Source organism: Cololabis saira, chromosome 4 (genome assembly GCF_033807715.1).
Source record: "Cololabis saira isolate AMF1-May2022 chromosome 4, fColSai1.1, whole genome shotgun sequence".
Lineage (NCBI taxonomy): Eukaryota > Metazoa > Chordata > Actinopteri > Beloniformes > Belonidae > Cololabis > Cololabis saira.
The window spans coordinates 28,957,524-28,976,419 of record NC_084590.1 but is presented as its reverse complement, the minus strand read 5'-3'; the positions used below and the strand labels follow the sequence as shown (position 1 = coordinate 28,976,419).

Below are 18,896 nucleotides of genomic sequence, written 5' to 3'. Positions count from 1 at the left end.
TGTCAACTCGCGGTAAAAACGATAAATTCCTGTTGATGACGTTTTTGTGTAAAGCTGATTTATAGTTCTGCGTTCAATCCACGCACAACGTAGGTGAAGGAAGGAAGGAAGGAAGGAAGGAAGGAGGGAAGGAGGGAAGGAGGAGGAAAGAAGGAAGGAAGGGAAAAAAGAAGGAAGGAAATGAGCCTGAAAGAAAGAAAAATTCCCATTGATGATGTTTAGTAGCATTTAGTATCTTTTAGAGCAGTGTTTTGGCTCCAAAGACTGAATGTGGTGATAGATTTATAGTTACAAAGGTGGAGTTGAATTGGTATTTTTTCTATCGTCATTTTTATCGTTATCGGGATAAATGACAGAAATTATCGTGATACATTTTTTAGTCCATACCGCCCATCCCTATGTGAATGTCTATTGTTCTGAAACAGTCCACAGTATAATCATAATACCCCCGACATGGTTTTAGTAAACCACCTATTTGTTGATATGCTTGGTAATAACCGTGTTATTAAATTACTAAGGAAGGACAACATATCTTTATGGAAACTCTGCTGATCTCAGCACGGGTAATGGAGTTCTTTGCAGCAAAGTGCTGCCTGTCCAATGAGTTAGAAGGCCTTCAACTGCTTGTGTGCTAGGAAACAGTCATCTGTGATCCCCTACACCTTTCAACATCACCATTATGCCTAAGCTTTTAAAGCTAACCCTCTTCCACACCTATTAAAATAATCTCTGGATTTAAATAAACCGTAGCTCCATGAAGTAATTTCTTTATTCAAGGCAGCGTTGAATTTTTAAAATCAAAGGTTAGACCACATGGATAGATGATTCATTTGGGAGAATAGTCATCAATAGTAGAAAAAAAGGATCAATCTGTGCTTTCTCACTTCATTAAGAAATACTAGCCATATCTACGCTTTGGTTTGCATCAATACAGGAAGTTCCTCTGCCGTTTTTATTACCAAGAGCAGACATATTTGGACTCTTGAATTAATCTACGTTGGCAGTAAAACAGGAATGAAGCTGTTGCATTATGTCCAATAAAGTGGAATATGGCTGGTAGATTTGGAATAGATGGGAGCTTACTGCACAGGTTGGGATGTGAAATATCCTCATGGCTTGAACTGGAGGCTAAAGCTCAACCCAATTTTCATGACCCCCATCCCCCACAGCAATGATGGCAACAGTGGCTGACACCAACTGTTGTTATGGTATTTTTAAGTGTGTGTGTGTGTGTGTGTGTGTGTGTGTGTGTGTGTGTGTGTGTGTGTGTGTGTGTGTGTGTGTGTGTGTGTGTGTGTGTGTGTGTGTGTGTGTGTGTGTGTGTGTGTGTGTGTGTGTGTGTGTGTGTGTGGTTTGATGAATATGATGAACACATAATGTGTATAACACTTGTATAAACTGGCTTTGATCGTAAACCTGGTGGTGAATAAGCAAATGCAATTGTAGTTTCAGTATAAAGCATTTAATTCCAGATTGAAATTATTGTTAAACATTATAGCTTGTCCTAGAATGCCATACTGTACATTTGGTCATCTCAGATCTGTACTGAAGGCTGGAGACTGTCTCATCAGCGAAGCTTGCTACAGAAATTGCTTTTGTTTTAATTCCCTTGAGCTCATTCACATGTATGACTTCAAAGGCCTGGTGCTCTAATAGCTGTATTTTAATACTTTAAAAGTAGAGCATGATACAGGCTTTCATATCGGTGTTGGTCCTGCATAGAGTTAAGTGTGTGTCTCTGTTCACCAACAGTTAGAGGGGCTGGCCTGGTTAGATGGCGTTTTCAATAATACTTGAAAAAATAGAGTAACTGTGTAGTGTATTTTTATTCCTCTGTGATTGGTGTTTTTCTTTCTTTAAGAAAATTCTTCTGCACTGTTGCCTTTAATGAGAATTTGCTTCCCATATCTATTGGCATTGGGTCATCAGCCAGTGGGTCAGTTTAATGTGGTTTTAGCTCTTTGTCATAGAGTTCTGCTGATCTCCACGATTTCCCACCACCCCCATCCTGAGGCCCTCCCGGGAAGTGGTCCTGGTGACATCACTAGTAGTAAACAAAAGCTTTCAGTGGGAAAAACTGTCCATACTCTGTATATTCCTCCACAGGTCAGTTAGTGTAGGTCAGGTATGCTCATTGAGGCATGCTGGACAACATCTTCATTGTAATTTTGGTTAAGTGTCAGATTATATCCATTTACACAAAATTGATTACCATTGATTCAGATTCTCATAAATTTTGTGTTTTACAGAAGTGATTATATAATCAATAATGAAGGCAGTACAACAAACCCAGCTTCACAGAACCATGACTTTGTATTGTTTGTTTTGTCTGGATATCATTTGACCTGTAAAGCAGTTATCTCAGCACAATTGGACAATAACAGCACCAGAGTCGATGTTTGCCTTACTGCAATGCAGCTTTGTTTCCTCATGATAGATGTTTTCAGGAGTGGTTCTGACAGCTTGGTCTATCTGTATGCATCTCCTGTATTTGGCAAACATCCCTGATAATGCAGCAGGCTTTATTTCATCCAGCCAGTGCCAATACTAAGTAAGCTGTGTCAGCTGCTCTGAACTGTGCATTATAATAAGTGTCCAGAAGTAATTGAAAGCTCTTCTGAGAAGTGCCAAGACTTTATCTCAAGATACAATAGTATGTACGCACCAACATGGTTTGTGCAGGTAAGATGGAGAGGTGGGTTATTGAAATCAAAATAGAAATTATCAATCAGATTTTGTATGTAGTTGTTTACGTACTTAGCAAATATTAATTGGACAGTGTTTTTGAATTAACAAGGTAGTGAAAAATAATGTTTGTTATTTGTTTGTATGTCTGTTATTTGGCGCTCTAGTTTTTTTTAAGTTAAGGAAAAAAAGGATGTCGTCAAGGCATTATACCTAAAAATAATCAGATATTATCAATCTTTTTCAGTAAAAAAATGGTGTATGTCCTTGTGGACATGACTGTCACTCAAGGGTTTTTACACACTTTGAATGTTGTCCAACCTATTAACTCTGAATTTGTGGGGAAATTGCTGGGGTGTCCACTCCTGGGAATATTGGCAACTGTCTTGTAGTTGAAGAATTATCTTTTTCACCTAGTAATTATGGTGTCCAAATTGTTTGTAAATAGTCTTACAACTGTTTGTTTCACAGCAGCATTTGCTTCTCAAAGATCAACATCTTTCCACACTGACAGTGTGTCAACACACACCTGAATGTCCACACCAGCACACTACCAAGACCTATGCTTTCCCGAGGGCGCAATTATTAAAATAATGAACAAACTTAAACTTTTATAACAATGTCCTTTTGAACAGGTGAGACTGTAGGGGAGATATTTTGTTCTAATACAAATGCCTAACAAAGCATATTAGTGTAAGCGCCTGATGCTAACGGTTAGGGCTGGGTGATTTTGGACAAAAATAAAATCCCGATTTTTTTTTCTCTGAAAACCAGATTTTCGATTTCGATTTTGATTTTTTTGGTAAAACTACAAAAGAAAGATCCTGTAAATCCTCCTTGAGTTAAGTAAAGTGACAACATTTACCATTTTCTTGACCAAACAAAGATGACTAGACGAGCTCTGTTTGTAATGCAGACAGCTCTCTTCTTCTTTTCCAGCTATATGAACAAGAGAGAGGAAAATCGATTTTCCGATTTTCCTTTTTTTTAGCATCGTCTTGATTAATAAATCCGATTTAGATTTAAAATCGATTAATCGCACAGCCCTACTAACGGTCAAGCGCAGCGGTGGAGGGATGCTCATTTGGGATCATTTTTCTGACACAGGATTTAGACGCCTTGTGGTCGTTGACATAAACATGGTGTTGCCGTGGCCCAAGCAAAGAGCTGACTTTAACTTGATATAAAATGCTGGTTTGAGACCTTAAAAGGGCAGTGCATGAATTAATGCCTGCAGAAGGAAAAACTTATTGTCAAACCCGAATGCCCCAGACCAGGATATTTGCTTTCATAGAGATTGTTACAGTTGGTCTGTATTCAAGTCTGTTTGATAAGCAGTCTCTTACAATCAGTTACAGTCAGTTACGCACACCAACTTTTAACATTTACATTCATTTTTTTCCTATTTGTGATTACACATTTTTTAAACGTAAATTACATGTATTTTTTCCGCAATTCATTGAATTTGTTAGGCTGTTATTTCCTAAGTAGTTCATTAAGGGCAGGGTTGTTGTGCCTTTGGTGGACACTGATGTGTTATAAGCATGTACAAAGCCAGAATAAGGGGTTGAAGTTAATAGGCCTCTGAGCTGGAAAAGGAGGCACTCACAGAGTCAGCACAGCAGAACACGCCGTTCTTAGCAGTTATCACACAAATGTATCACTGAACTGAAAATTAGATGCTGATTTTCTTAACAGTCATAGCCCATGCATGTATTTCATAAAGGGAGATACTTAGCTGGAATGTTTTCATATCAAGAAATACTCTAGAAAAGCAACCAGGTAAAAAGTACACGAGGCAGGATTCATGAAGTATAATATGGAACTTTGTTTTCTTTAAAACACATCAAAAGGGGTGTTTAAATCTCCTCACCTATATGTAACTGTTTTTGTGTTGTTACAGTATCAGTGTATTTAAAATGATCCTGAATGTGTATGAGTGAGAGGAAAGCAGCATACACGTAAACAGAATAAAAATACGAGACGACAGTTTTAATTAATATTACAGCATATTAGGGCTGGGCGATTTTGGACAAAAATAAAATCCCGATTTTTTTTTTTCTCTGAAAACTCGATTTCGATTTCGATTTTTTTGGTAAAACTACAAAAGACAATGGAATAAATTGTTTCAAATATTTTATCTTTATTTTTAAAGAAAAATAGCAAACAAATTTCCCTATTGGGAATGAAGTTCAATTGAAAGATACTGTAAATCCTCCTTGAGTTTAGTAAAGTGACAACATTTACAATTTTCTTGACCAAACAAAGATGACTAGACGAGCTCTGTCTGTAATGCAGCCAGCTGCAAAAAAGGAAAATCGATTTTCCGATTTTCCTTTTTTTAACATCGATTGTGATTAATAAATCCGATTAAGATTTAAAATCGATTAATCGCACAGCCCTACAGCATATGTCAAATCATCACTTTGTCTCTTTGTTGATCAATGACATTATTCCTATATCTCATCAGTGAATTTATGGGTCGGATGGGTCCCCATCTCTAACCGGCATGCTAGCCTTGAATTTTCAGGAGGATGATGTTCTATTTACATATATGGTCGCATGGCTTTGTTGTGCTTCAAGGTAGAGAACATTTATGGTTGCTATGATGTCATTACTAATACCTATTTAACTGTTAGTCCAGTCTGGATAAGAAGGTGAAACATATCTTTTAAAAAGATGGCAGAAAAGAAAGAAAGATGCCATGCCCCAGGGTTGGTGATGTTGAAGAATGAATGGAGGCTGGGCATTAGCTGGGGCTCTGAGTGTGGGGGGAGTTGGGGTCTATCACCCAGATCTGTGATGTTAATGCCTGTGGACACCCTCTATAATCCTGCCATTGGCCAGAAGAGCTTCAGGGCCTGAACGTTACTTTCACTTCACAAGAGACTGTGTCACCACAATAGAGGAAAAAGAGGACAGGGAAAGAGAGCTGTCTAGTCCATGTGCCATATCCTTGTATGTCCATTTAAGGGTTTGTGACCTTAAACCAGGCTACTGGCTGAAAGCTAACTGTGGTATTTAGAAATCTTATGTATATGTCATCGTATGCAGGGTATACAACTGCTAATTAATTGGATTAATTTTTGTCTTAATTTTCTGTACCCGTCATATTCAATCTCCTTGGGATGGGGCAGCACAAACCCTCGCCAAAGTTCCAGTCAGTCACGGGACCATTAAACACAAATATCATTCATATATTTATTTATTTGCCATGCCAATCTGCTTTTTAATTTTTAATGTATTTTTTTAAGCACAAATCAGTTGTCATGAAAATGCAGAATATCTGCTGCCACAGCAGGTTAGATACAATTTTTGTGACATGTTTGGGAATGACATTCCTGCAGATGCACTATGAGAGGCTGTGTTACAAACAACCTGCTGCAGCTCTGCAATCAAGTTTACAATGTCTACTTCTGCTGATTAAGGGTTGGACATGCAGCTTAATACACCCTTCTCTTTCTCTTAGAGCCAGCATCAGAGCTCAGATTTAGCTACATGTAGTAATGTTCAGCAGATGACAGCAATTTCTAAATAGCAAAAAAATATAGAACAGAGCCTGGATAGACTAGTAAAGGGCTTACCTGTGGTGTAGTATGTATTATTAAACATTTTCAATAAGAATAATTCCTGTACGTTTTAATTCAGTATGTTGTTATCCAGACTGTTGAGCTGTGGACATGCTACAGTTTATTCTCATTGTAACCACCGTGGTGACTTAATGTACGTATTTTTCAAAGACAGAAAGAAAAAAAACATTCAGTTTAATTGAAGAGCGTGTTACACAAAGGTGTTGTAAGGACTCATTTGTTTCTCTTCCATCAACTTTGTTTTAATCTTGAAGAACAATTATAGTTTGCTGACTCTTCTGTTTCCTAATAGGATCTGAAAAAGTAGAAAGAAATAAAGCTGTATTAGAAAATTGGTTCTATTGAAATACTATATTTGAGAAGAGATAGTACTATATGTTGACCGATGATGCTGGTTGATGCTAGAATTATGAACAATATTTAAATAGAAAATGCTGTGTATTCTCTGTATGTCTAAATTTTATATATATATATATATATATATATATGTATATATATATATATATATATATATATATATATATATATAAAAAATGTTGTCTAACCATGCATGAAATGTCACCTTCATCAGAATCGATTGGTCATAATTAGGGCTGTCAAAGTTAACGTATTTATAATGCGTTAACACAAATTGTGTTTAATAATACCACCATTTTTTTTTTCTAATGTAAGATTAATGCACACACATTCTAGGACATACAACCCTTGACCCAACCTGTAGTTTGGAGAAAGAAGAAGTGATGCAGCTGCAATCGACTGTAAAACACAATGCACAAAGCATCAGTCACACAGCCTGTTGGTTTTCTGGAGAGTGGTTTTGAACCTTCTTTTTTTTCTCCATACAAAATACAAAACAACAAAAACAAAAAAAGAAATATATACTTTTCCTCATGCAGTGGAGGGCCATGTTGCCCTCAAAGCCTATGGGAACAAGCCAATCAATGTTTGCTGTGGCTACCAGCTCCTTCAGCTGACCCATGCTGCAGAGATGCCAGAGGACATTTACAATAGAATATCCAGTTTCAGATGTTGTTTTGGTGGTGAAATCGGACATTGGATTGGTATGAACTCCTAGCTTTGTATAATGAAGATGACTGATGATGAAAAGATAATCGCAATCCATTAGCTGAGCTGACTGGCAATCAAAGGATATGCCTCATATTAGAAGAAAAAAATATTGCTTTATATCAATTCAGCTGAAGTGGTACAAAAATATTAAACCCCTTCAGAGTTGTCATGGATGTGAAATCAAACAATAATTAAAAAAATGCTTAAAAACTGGATTTTTAATTGCACAACAATTTGTATTAGTTACTCAGATCAACACCAGTTGTTGCCCGTTGGGCCAAAGTTTGCCCTTTGTAAGCTTTCAGGGCATGTTTTGACATTTAATAATACAGAAACCCTTTGTTTAAATTTAAAGCAAGGATAAACGTCTGCTCCTGTATTATTGCAATTTTAGAAATATAATTTTGAATGCAAACAGAACATCAAAGAAGGTTTTTTGTGTCTTTGTATCTTTCAATTAATCATGATAAGAAAATTGTATCGTATGACAGCCCTACTTATAATGTATTATGCTGTACATTTCATACCCTTGGAGAGACGGTAGTACGACAGACGGCAGTATTAATTTTGATTACAGTAAGTCGTAATCAGTCTTATACTAAAATTAACTTACGTTTATTCATCAATTAATCATAAATTAATTTCAGTCTTGATAAACTAAGTCTTCAGTGGATTTAGGTGATCAGTAAATCAACCATTATTTGTATAACACTTAGAAATGGGCTTAAAATTTTGCAAAAGACCCATACTAACAAAAAAAAAAGATATTCAATGTCTGTAATAAATAACATATATAACATTCAGTGTTTCCCCTACCATTATATAGGCCTGGCGGGGCCGCCAGGCCAACGAGACCCCCCGCCAGGCCTAAAAAAAAAAAAAATCAATGATCATTTACGTTTATGAGCGCCTCTGCAGCGCTGTTCTGCAACGGGAGTCAACCTGCTTCGTTGCCTAGTAACGCTTCTGAGAGCGCGGGCAACGCCGGGCATATTATTATATATTATGGGATGTATAGAGTTTGTAGCTAGCCAAAAAAAAAGAAAAAATATCGCGGGCGACAGACAACATGATATAAAGAAATGTTTCCGCAGGTCCGTGTGTTTGTGTTTGTATGAGACGCTGCAGGGAATGATGAAGGAAAACACAGCCCGACGACACACCATGCGTCCGCGGGGTCCTAGCGCCAGCCATGTATGAGCGTCTAGGCTGATTTATGGTTCTGCATTGGTGTACCGCGGACACTAAATCAGCCTTTACCGTCGCTGACACCGGTCCGACTGGTGACCCAGTAAAAAACAACGCATTTAAACATCTGGCTGGGATCCCAAATGGCTTAATAACCATAAATACAGCCCTTGGTTGTAACACACTCCCCATGGTAAATTTCCAATTTGTTGTTTAGCTTACATTTTTGTTCTGATTGAGCTTCTTTTTTTGGTAAGCAATAATGATGAAAATAACACAGACAATAGATTGTCTTTCCACTAGAACCACTAAAGGTTAATTTTTTCCCAAGGCATTGTCAAATGCATGTAACTGTTATAACAAAACGGGTAAAAGAAATCTACAATGTTTAAATTATTTATAACTGATATAATCTCAATTGTGAATAGGGATGTTTTGTCACATATGCCGTCAGCACAAGCAGCCCGTTAAAAGAGGACCATCCCAGAGGGTTTTCATAGAGATCCCTCTGAAATATCTAGAAAAGATGCTCAATGCTCATATGGGTCAGACCAGCACACTGCAGCCTTTCAGGCCCAAGACACTTTGGTTAAAGGTTAGATTAAGCCTAATGATTTCATTAAAGTGATATCATTCAGCTATATAGGCCTACAATGATTTTTAATGTAAAACTTTGTTATATTGCTGCATATCACATGTCCAATACGCCGCCCCATGCGCCTCATCTGTTTAGGATTTTTTCGGTGGTACCACCGGGCCTGAAAAAAATTCTAGGGGAAACACTGACATTTTTCATGCCATATGACATTTGTCATATGTGGTTTCACATCTTTCTGATCTGCCACCTCATCCTGTTGCTGAAATTCTTCGGTTTAACCTTTGCGCTGCATTTTCAAAGAATCGGACCAAAAAAAGTTTTTGATTTGCATATTTTCATCCCAGATTACTGAGTCATACTTCTTAAATCAACAACCTCAACTTCATATTTCAACAGTTGTGTCTTTTAGTCCATAAGTGAACAAAAATAGAAGAGTATCTCATGATATAGTTTGACACAGATGTATAGCTTTTGCATGCCACCTTTGCGAGACTTTAACAATGTGTTATTTACAAACGTTGCTCCAAACACCATGTCTTTTTACCAGTGATAGTCGCCGCATTCACTTTATAGAGTCATGTTTTCCTTAACTTCAGCTGTGAAATATTCTTCTATATTAGTCTACTTTTTCTTCTTTTAATTTTTATGCCAGCTTGCATACCAGATGTTGCATCACTGAGCTCCTTTTTTTCTGCCAGGAGTTGATGTTTTGTCACATTATGGTTTCAGTCATGTGTTTGGGACCTAGTTGTTCCATCTTCTTGGGCATTCGATCAAATGCGTGTGCGACCATATCTTTTCAGAATGTATGGTTTGACTGAATATTTTCTCAACTCGTGCCACTAGTTTAACTACCGGTAATTGGTTCTTGTATCTTCCAGATATTTAAATTTTGTTTTTATTCATTGAAAAAAGTGTCAATTCATTTTGTCATTGTTTTTGTACTTTTGCAGTCGTTTTTATTCGGTTATCAACCGGTTTTCTTTTTTCTGTTTTCGTCAAAAAATGGTAATTGATGAAAAGTATGACAAATGATTTGTCAGCGAACTTAACACTGGACTGATATGTGCCTACAATGCTTTTGCTAAGGGTTTCATCATTATTGTTGTCTTATCATACATATTTTTCTGTTGTTGTATATTTAAGATTACTTCAGGACACCAGACAAATACCATGTGTCTCTGTTTCTCTGGAAGACACCTCTATACAAACACATTCATATTAGAGTAACACCATACAATCTCCTCTATACACACACATTCAATCCTTCCTACAGCAACCCAAAATCAAAAAAGTAATCTCACATAATTAATTAGCAGTATGGATGGTGTAGCTTGTTGAACCACCCTCTTCTCTTTCCCAGTGCTCAAGTACAGCAGACAGTATAGCGTGAAGAAATGTCTATCCCCTGGCCTTCATGTCAGGAATCCTGATGAAGTTTATTGGGGCAGAAAGGGCACAGTTTTCCCCCTGAGGCTGCAGCTTAAACTCCAAAGCTATTGGTCTTGTTTCCTTAACGCAAACCACACCTCCCTCCCTCTCTCTGTCTCGTAGACTTATTCAATCCTATTGTTCTTCATATTAATTAAACGTTATGCACAGTGCTACATAGTCAGACTGTTCAACTGAAAGGGATATCATTGCCTTTGACATTAGTGTAACGAAGAAGGTGGCTTAACAGGAAATATGACTGTACTGGTGTAGACAACTTCTTTTTCACTGGCATGGAGTGGAAAGAAGTGACGTCATGCAGGCTGTGTATTTGTGTGTGTTGTCACATTGTGTGACTCAGGTATATAGATTAGATAACAGCCAGTGTGTTTGTGTTCTCTCTCATTGCCGGTATGAACCAGACAGTTCAAGAGACTGTATCATTACACCATTGAGATAAAATCACAGAGCCATTTTAAAGAGGAGCTATGAATGACTGGTTGGCTGAAAAGCAGATACTGCCAGTTTCCCAAGGTACTTGGCAGGCCGCTGACATTGCTCAGCACAAAATCAAGCTGATGATACCGTGCCACTGATTTACACATCAGTTGTGTTCCTGTCTAATCTGACATCTCAGGGTTGGTTCAGGTTGTAGTGTGTGATGTGTTTTACCACCAGGAATGGGCATGCCTCAGTCTGATCACTGTAGCCTGCAGGCAACCGCTAAATGGTCCAATCCTCTGCTAGTCTCAGTCAGGCCCGACACCAACCTGCTGAAAACACCTCTGCTCTGAGATGTATTTCTCTGCTTCAGTAGGGGACCACGTTTTTGCATCTTCCCTCAGCACAAGTTACAAACAACGTGTATGACTGGGTTGAAATTATTTTATTAAACCTTTTCTTTCTTTTTTTTTTATCATTTAAAAAAATATTTTAACTTATTTTCATCTATGGCGTTCATTATTATTTTAAAATAGATATCGATATGTTTAGTCTTTGTAGCTTTTGAATGTGTTGCTTCAAATTTAACGTCTGGGATAAATATAATCCGTCTAAGTCTGCTTAGATTGATTTTAAGAAGAAATGGTGCTACCTAAAATCTTGCATGACTTGATCTAGTTCCTTAAACACTTTTTGCCTTCCTCTTCAGTTCGAAGACCCACAAAAATAAATGTTTCTTAGTCCTTCTCCCACAGGACTGTTTGTTCCTCCCTACTCCGCTTCTTTTTCTCTCTTTTCATGGTCTGGTTTGGTCTTGGCCTCTCTCACTGCCACATTTGCTGCAGTCGGCCCAACTCTGCCACAGTTTTCCATCATAACACCAAACCTCAATGGAGCATTCAAGCCCAGGCCCGCTCCAGTGGGGCCCCTCCCTCCATCCCACCCTGTTCAGAGTCTGCTTTCTTTCTCCCTTACTCACTCCATGCACATTTTGTGGTCCAGTAAATGCAGAAGTCCCAGCCTCTAAAAAAGAAAAAGAAAAATAGAATTAGTTAACATGAAGAATTTACAGAATTGAGGAACTTACTAAATTTTGTTTGTGAGCTTTCAAAGAAGTAACAGGTCTTATTTTAGCCTGTTTTCACAGCTTCTCCTAGATTTCCATGTCATGTCTAGTTTAAAATATTCATAACTAAACTTTCACTTATAGAACACTATTAAACTGCAGCCAGTTATCATTTTCACAATGCATAAATCTGTGAATTACTCTCCAGATTTATCATTTAGAAATGGATAAATAATGTCAGAAAACAATTAAAGTCCATCACTACTGATGTAAAAGGGTGTTTTTGGTCAACCATCAGTACACAGTAGAGGTGTAAATCTCGACTAACACAAGCCGCGTGGCTTTGCTGTAGATAAGATTTGACAAAATTACAATGAAAGTGTCTTGCACTTTTCAAACTAAGTCAAAACATGAACAGTGGTGAAATTGAGGAACTGCTGGTTGCTTGTGGTGAGAATGGAATTTTTCAGGAGGCTATCAACGCTGTGGGGGATGCAGTCATGTAAGTTAGAACAATTACTTAGAGCAAAGTATGAAAGAGCCATCAATAAGAGTAGAATCGGAAGCAATTAAAACATTTAAATTATTTTGAAAATGAATTACATCAATGATGCCAAAGTAGCAGTGAGTAGAGAGCTGGGGGTATTATGGTTTGCACAGTTCCATTATATGGGGCAACGGCCAGTCAAGTCCAACACCTCTTGTGAGCAATTAGGATATGAAATCAGAAAAGGAGGAGTCTGGTGACAGGAGCAGGAAGCAGACGAGGAATGATGATGATGATGAAGAGACCTAAGCTTGTGAAGTATACTGTTTAGTACAGACAAGTCTGTTTGATGGGTAATGTTATTTAAATGGTATTTAAATGTCCCTCTTAATCGTGTCAAATGTTCTTTCTCCCGTTGTGCTCCAGACTATGAAATGATCTGGACCTTCATATGCGCGCGTGCACATCTGTCTGGGGTTATGCAAATACGTTTTGAAAATATATTTGACAGTCGTGTTTTTCACAGAATCAGTTTATAGATGTAGACGTCTTGGTTGTGGGTAAAAGTTCTTTTGACCTTTATGTGCACACATTTATATATCGTCATTTACAGTAGAAGCAACAGAATTCCATTATTTTCCTGTCTTTCTTGCTGTATTTAAAACTGCATACTGGACTACTAGTGTGTTCTAAATATGTAGGCAAATTACTACAAAATATGCTTCATGTGCAACTGACTTGTCCACCTTGCATGTTGTATCCCATAATACAGTTCTCCACAACAGCAGAACCCGGCTACAGTGGTCATGTGACAGGCCACATTCTTTTGCTGTTACATTTTGCTCGGTGTGTTTTTTTTTTGTTTTTTTTATAAATAAGATTTGCCTCAACATTTATTTAAAAGAAGTCTAAAGGTGAGAAATAGTAGCAACTTTTGATCATGTATTGGTTCGATGTTGATTTATGTACAGGGCGTGATGCGTGTATGTTAGAAACAGAGAGAAAGAAAAGAGAGGAATAGAGATCCTGCGCCATAGTGTTTAAAGTTAGGAAATGCATTTCATCATTGATGTAAAAGGATTTGCCTGTGACGGACTGTTGACATGTCCAGGGCGTATCCCTGGTACCCCCTGTATCCCAGGGTGTGTACCACTGGGTACACTGCCTGTGTGTACACCCTGACATAGGCTCCAGGTGATGTACAGATGAGGAATGAATGGAAAACTGCAGCAGTCATGGGGAAAAAAGCTAGGTGTGTAGCAGCACAACAAGAATAACACAATTCATAATGCTCTGCAAGATATAAGAGGTTGAGCTTCATTGAGTAGCCTACAAGTACAATCTCTGTTTGATGATCTCTGTGAGATGTGTTAATTACAATATTATACATTTGATACATTTAAGGATTTAATGATTTCTTTCTATATTCTCTATTCAAGCTATTTATTTATTTAGTTATTTATGTGGTAAAATACCTGGGCAGCTTGGCACAAGTATTGAAATTGTGTGGGAAATACAGAACAGATATGATGAAGTGGCAGGGTGGAATAACCCCATATGAACACTCGTAGTCAGCTTTGTCTGGTCCTCCTTTCACTCTGTATCCTTGCAGAACTGTCAGTTCATTTTTCAGACAAAGGATCATTGAGATCCTGCAGTAATGGTACAGTTCTGACTTCCCAGTGAGCGGAGGAGAGAAGTGAAAACGGAGGAGCATGTGAAAGTTGTCGGCCCAGTGAATGAGAAATTTACATTTCTAAAACGGCCTGACGGCACCATTGATAAAGGTGGAGGGATATGTCTTTATGGAAAGGACTTTGCTCACCACCAAAGCAGCTCAAGTTTACCCACATAAACACAAAGCACCCAGTCGCGAGTGCAGCCACAGCTAACGTTAGCAGCAACGATGTTGCCACAGCAACGCTCTTCCCCCGAAATAAACTCGAGGAGAGCACCGCACGCATGCGTAAGTCTGCGACCGAGAGGCTGCCAAATGTTCTTGCCAAGTGGATGTAAACGGTTTGGACTGCATCTGTTCAAATCTGCTAAAAAAAAAAAAAATTACTTTATAAAGATGCTTGTTTTGTTATATCTCTGTTTTGATCAGCCACAATAATGTAATGAATTTACAGGAAAACTGCTCAAATTGATGCCGTTTCTCAACAATTTTTAGGTGAGATTAAAAAAAAGAGATTAATTATATTAATTAATTACAGATCTTGATTAATTAATCACAAATAAATGTTAATCACTTGACAGCACTATATATATATATATATATATATGGGTGGTTGACGAATAAGCCAAAAAAAGTATTTTTTCAAAAACTTCAAATATTATCCCTGAAAATAATTTTTTTGTGTTGTTATAACTCTTAACTTTCCAAATATATATGTGTTCTTTTAGATTAGTGTTGAAATATGCATTTTTTTCATGAATTTGCTATATCTGTGCCTTAAACTGTCATGCGGTGTGACGTGAAAGTTATTTCATATAAAATGAAAATGGAGTACTTATATTTTTTCTAATTCAATTCCTCAAACATTTTAATCATTACTGCTTTGATATTTAACATTTCCTTGTGAGAATTTTGTATATATTGGTTTATTTTTCTATACCATCATGTAAAGGAGGACATCACTCCTCAATATTTCAAGATACTTTAGATTAATTCTGGTAAACCTTTTGACAACTGTAAGAAAATACTTGAGAGTCTTGCTGATACTAATTCCCTTGTGTTCTATTGATATTTTCATGATTTATCACTAACAAAGCTGGGGTTTTTTTCAAAATTGTGAACGTCACACCACATGACATGAGTGTCACACCAAATGACATGATTGTCACACACATGATAAACTGCACCACACCACAATATGTCAATTCAAAAAGTGTTTTATATGTATTCAATACAAAAACAAAACAACTGTGGAAACAGGCTACATATGAATTCCAAATAATGGTTCAATAATAATGTAAAATTCATACATTAATCACATCAATCATAAATGAACATAAAAAATAGTGTGTATGAATGAATTAACAGAACACTGAGCTATGAATGACAGTGACACCTCTGTAGCAAACAGTTAATTAGAATGTCAAATTTATACATTAATCACATCAATCATGACATTTAAAATTTGTTTTGTAATAATAGAAATAATAATTTTAATTTATAGAGCACTTTCCATCAAAGTGCTGTACAGTTACAGAACATTGTAGTTCACATGTTTAGAACTAAACACCAGACACCACAATATGTCAATTCAAAAAGTGTTGTATTCAATACAAAAACAACAACTGTGGAAACAGGCTACATATGAACTTCATATAATGGTTCAATAACAATGTAAAATTCATACATTAACCACATCAATCATGAATGAACTTAAAAATTAGTGTGTATGAATGAATTAACAGAACAACACTGAACAATAAACGACAGTGGCACCTTTGTAGCAAACAGTTAATTACAATGTTAATCACATCAATCATGACATTTAAATTTTGTTTTGTAGTTCACATGTTTAGAACTACACACTGTGTGAAGCTAAATGCCTTCAAACCATATTAAACTTCATCCAGTCAATGTTTGAAAGTTTGGCAGACCTGTGAAGTGGTTCTGGCTCAGACACTGTGCATAATATTTGATTGCAGCTGTAAAATATGCAGTCAGATTTATCCGGCCACACAAAGACATTTTTGTCACCAACTTGTTGCATGCAATTAATTTCAACTTCATTGTTACATATCTTATTGACCTGGCCCACATATCGCCTGTCATCATAGTTGACAATGACAAACTTCCCCACAGTGTAGTTGGTGTTATCATCAGAACTGGTGTCTTCTGCATCAACAAGGTGGGCTGGTTCTTGGTTGCTTGGTTCCTCACCAGTTATGGTGGCACCTTGTTGTTCCACACCAGCTTGAAATCGAGTGAACTGCAGTTTCTTGGGCTGAAAGCAAGAGCACATGTCTGGGTGCTGGCAAAAGCAGCTGAGACGTCTGTATAGTATTTCACCAGGGGAAGAGGAGAGCACTTGGTGTGTGTAACTTATTCCAACCACAGGGTGCACTGTTGGAGGAAGCAAGCTGTCGATATCAAGGATCTCATCTTCTTCAACCCATCTGATGATCACCTTGTCTAGGTTGTTGGAAAGGTAGTCGAACAGATCTTTGGGTGACTGAAGATCCCCACCTCCATTAACATACTTGTCAGCAATGCGCTTGAGCGATCCGCCCACCCCATCAGCAGCCCCCTTTCCATGTGACCTCTCGGAAAAATTCCAGGTTATTTTTTTAAAGCCCAAAGCGTATGCAACAGTGCTGAGAAGGTAGCAGTTGGTACGATTCCGATACTGTGTTGCAGGACCATCACTGAGGATGTGGAGTGTATCAATCTCCTGGGTACTCTGGGCCTTGAAATGTTCGATGATTGGCTTGATATGAGCCCACACAGCCCTTTCATCGTGTCTCAGAGACTGTGAGACTGTTGCATAGCTCTGGGACCCACAAGTACCATAGGCTACTGCAGTGTGAAGAGTTGCTTGCTGCCTGTTTCCTCCAAAGTGAAAGGCTTGGATTTCAGTGTTCATCTTGCAAGCATAATTTTCACTGAAATCAATATGGAGGACCATTTCATTGCTCTGCAAGTTCTCTTTAAGATTTCTGAACTGCTTAATCTGGTGAATCCAATTATAATGGTGACCAGCCAGCTCCTCTAGATCTTTCTGGAACACTAGTATCAGCTCCCCCACTGATCCATGTTTTGTTTTTTTTACCCAGTTCTTATATGTTTTTTCTCGAACTGTTACCTCCTCTCTCTGCCACTGAGCCCATGTGACACTCTCAGTCGGATTATGTGCACTGACCCTCACCTCTTCAAAACAGCATTCTGTGCATTGTCGCCTCATGCACAAGTCATTTTCTGCGCTGCAGCATATAGAAGATAACAGAGTTGAAAGACTTGTTGTTGTGATTAACCCTCTTTTTGAAAGAGTTGTAATCAAAAGCCTCATGTTTTCGTGTTGATGGCATGCACATGTGTTGCGATCACACGATTTTGGTTCTGTGATGTAGAATGGTTTGTATCTGATGAACTGCCGGTAAGACATCCTGTGCATTTCATCACTGTTATCATTATAGGCCTTGTGAAGCTCTTGAAGAGTGTTTGTAAGGATCCTTCTTTGTTTCTTCTCTCTTCTCCCAATTGTGTCCTTTTTTCCGGGAAGCAAAATGCTGTTCTCATCTAAAAAGGAGGAAAGACTCAACCCTTTTTTTCCTCTCACTGGCCACTTTTTTGGGTGCTCTGGGTCGAAAAGCGTCACTAACAGTACGAACAAGATCCTGTTGTGTTTTCCGTTTATATTTTTTTCTGTATTTTTCTGCTTTCTGTTGTTCCACTTTCAGTTTATTCACAAGTTCCTGATTCTGCCTTTTAATTTTCCTCAGTTCTTTCCTCAGGTTGTCATTTTGAACCATCATCTTTCTTGGGATAGAAAGCGGTACATTCTCAGGGGGCTTTGCAGGAGGAGTGGTGGAGGGATTTGAAGAGACAGAAGGCTCTGGAGGTGTGGAGCTGTTTATTGGTGGTGCAATGTCATCTTCATTTAGTGAAACCTCAAGAGATGGAGGGGTCAAGTTCATTACAGCATCAAGCTCACGTTTTCTTTTTCTGTGTGTCCTTTGTGCATTTCTCCATTTCTCCCTCAATGTGTCTTGCTTAGAAGGAGGAAGTGATTTGACACTGCGAGGGTCATTTTTTCCTTTTTGTTTCTTCTCTTCATACCTGTTAAAGGAAAATATATAATGACTAAGATTTTTTAACATTTAATTTCAGATTCAATATCATACTGTAGTAAGTAGTTGTAATAGTAATCACAATATTACTATGCTATTACTATGCTGGTTGTGGCCTAGAGACCTTCAACCTCTCCTGTGTCTGTCCTATGTGAACTGGCATAATCTATTTACTTTTTTCTTCTTTCCCTGAGGATATCCTCTCTCGTCACAGGGTCTGCATTCAGTCTTTCCCTGTACTTGCGTGTCCTTTCCTTGCTGGACATATCTGCCTCACTCTGACAAGAAATGCAGGAAAAAAATCTTTTATAACAGTATGGACAACTGTAAAACATGGTTGCATTAAATATAAACTTGTAAAGTATATTATTCATCATATAGATAATATTTTTTTCTCTCAAACATTTCAAATATAAATATTCGGTAACACTTTACAATAAGTGTAACGTTCTCACTCGGGTGTAGATGACCCAAAGCTAAACGTTCAGCTAAACCGTTGTCCAATTTCAATAAGAAATGATGACAGAGGCGTGGAGTGGC

At 37.7% G+C, this 18,896-nt stretch overlaps 1 protein-coding gene across 2 annotated transcripts in view; it reads left to right on the top strand.

Annotated features, from left to right (window-relative positions):
• arhgef12a (Rho guanine nucleotide exchange factor (GEF) 12a) overlaps positions 1-18,896 on the top strand; it is a 63,450-nt gene that overhangs the window by 1,551 nt on the left and 43,003 nt on the right. The window lies entirely within an intron of this gene.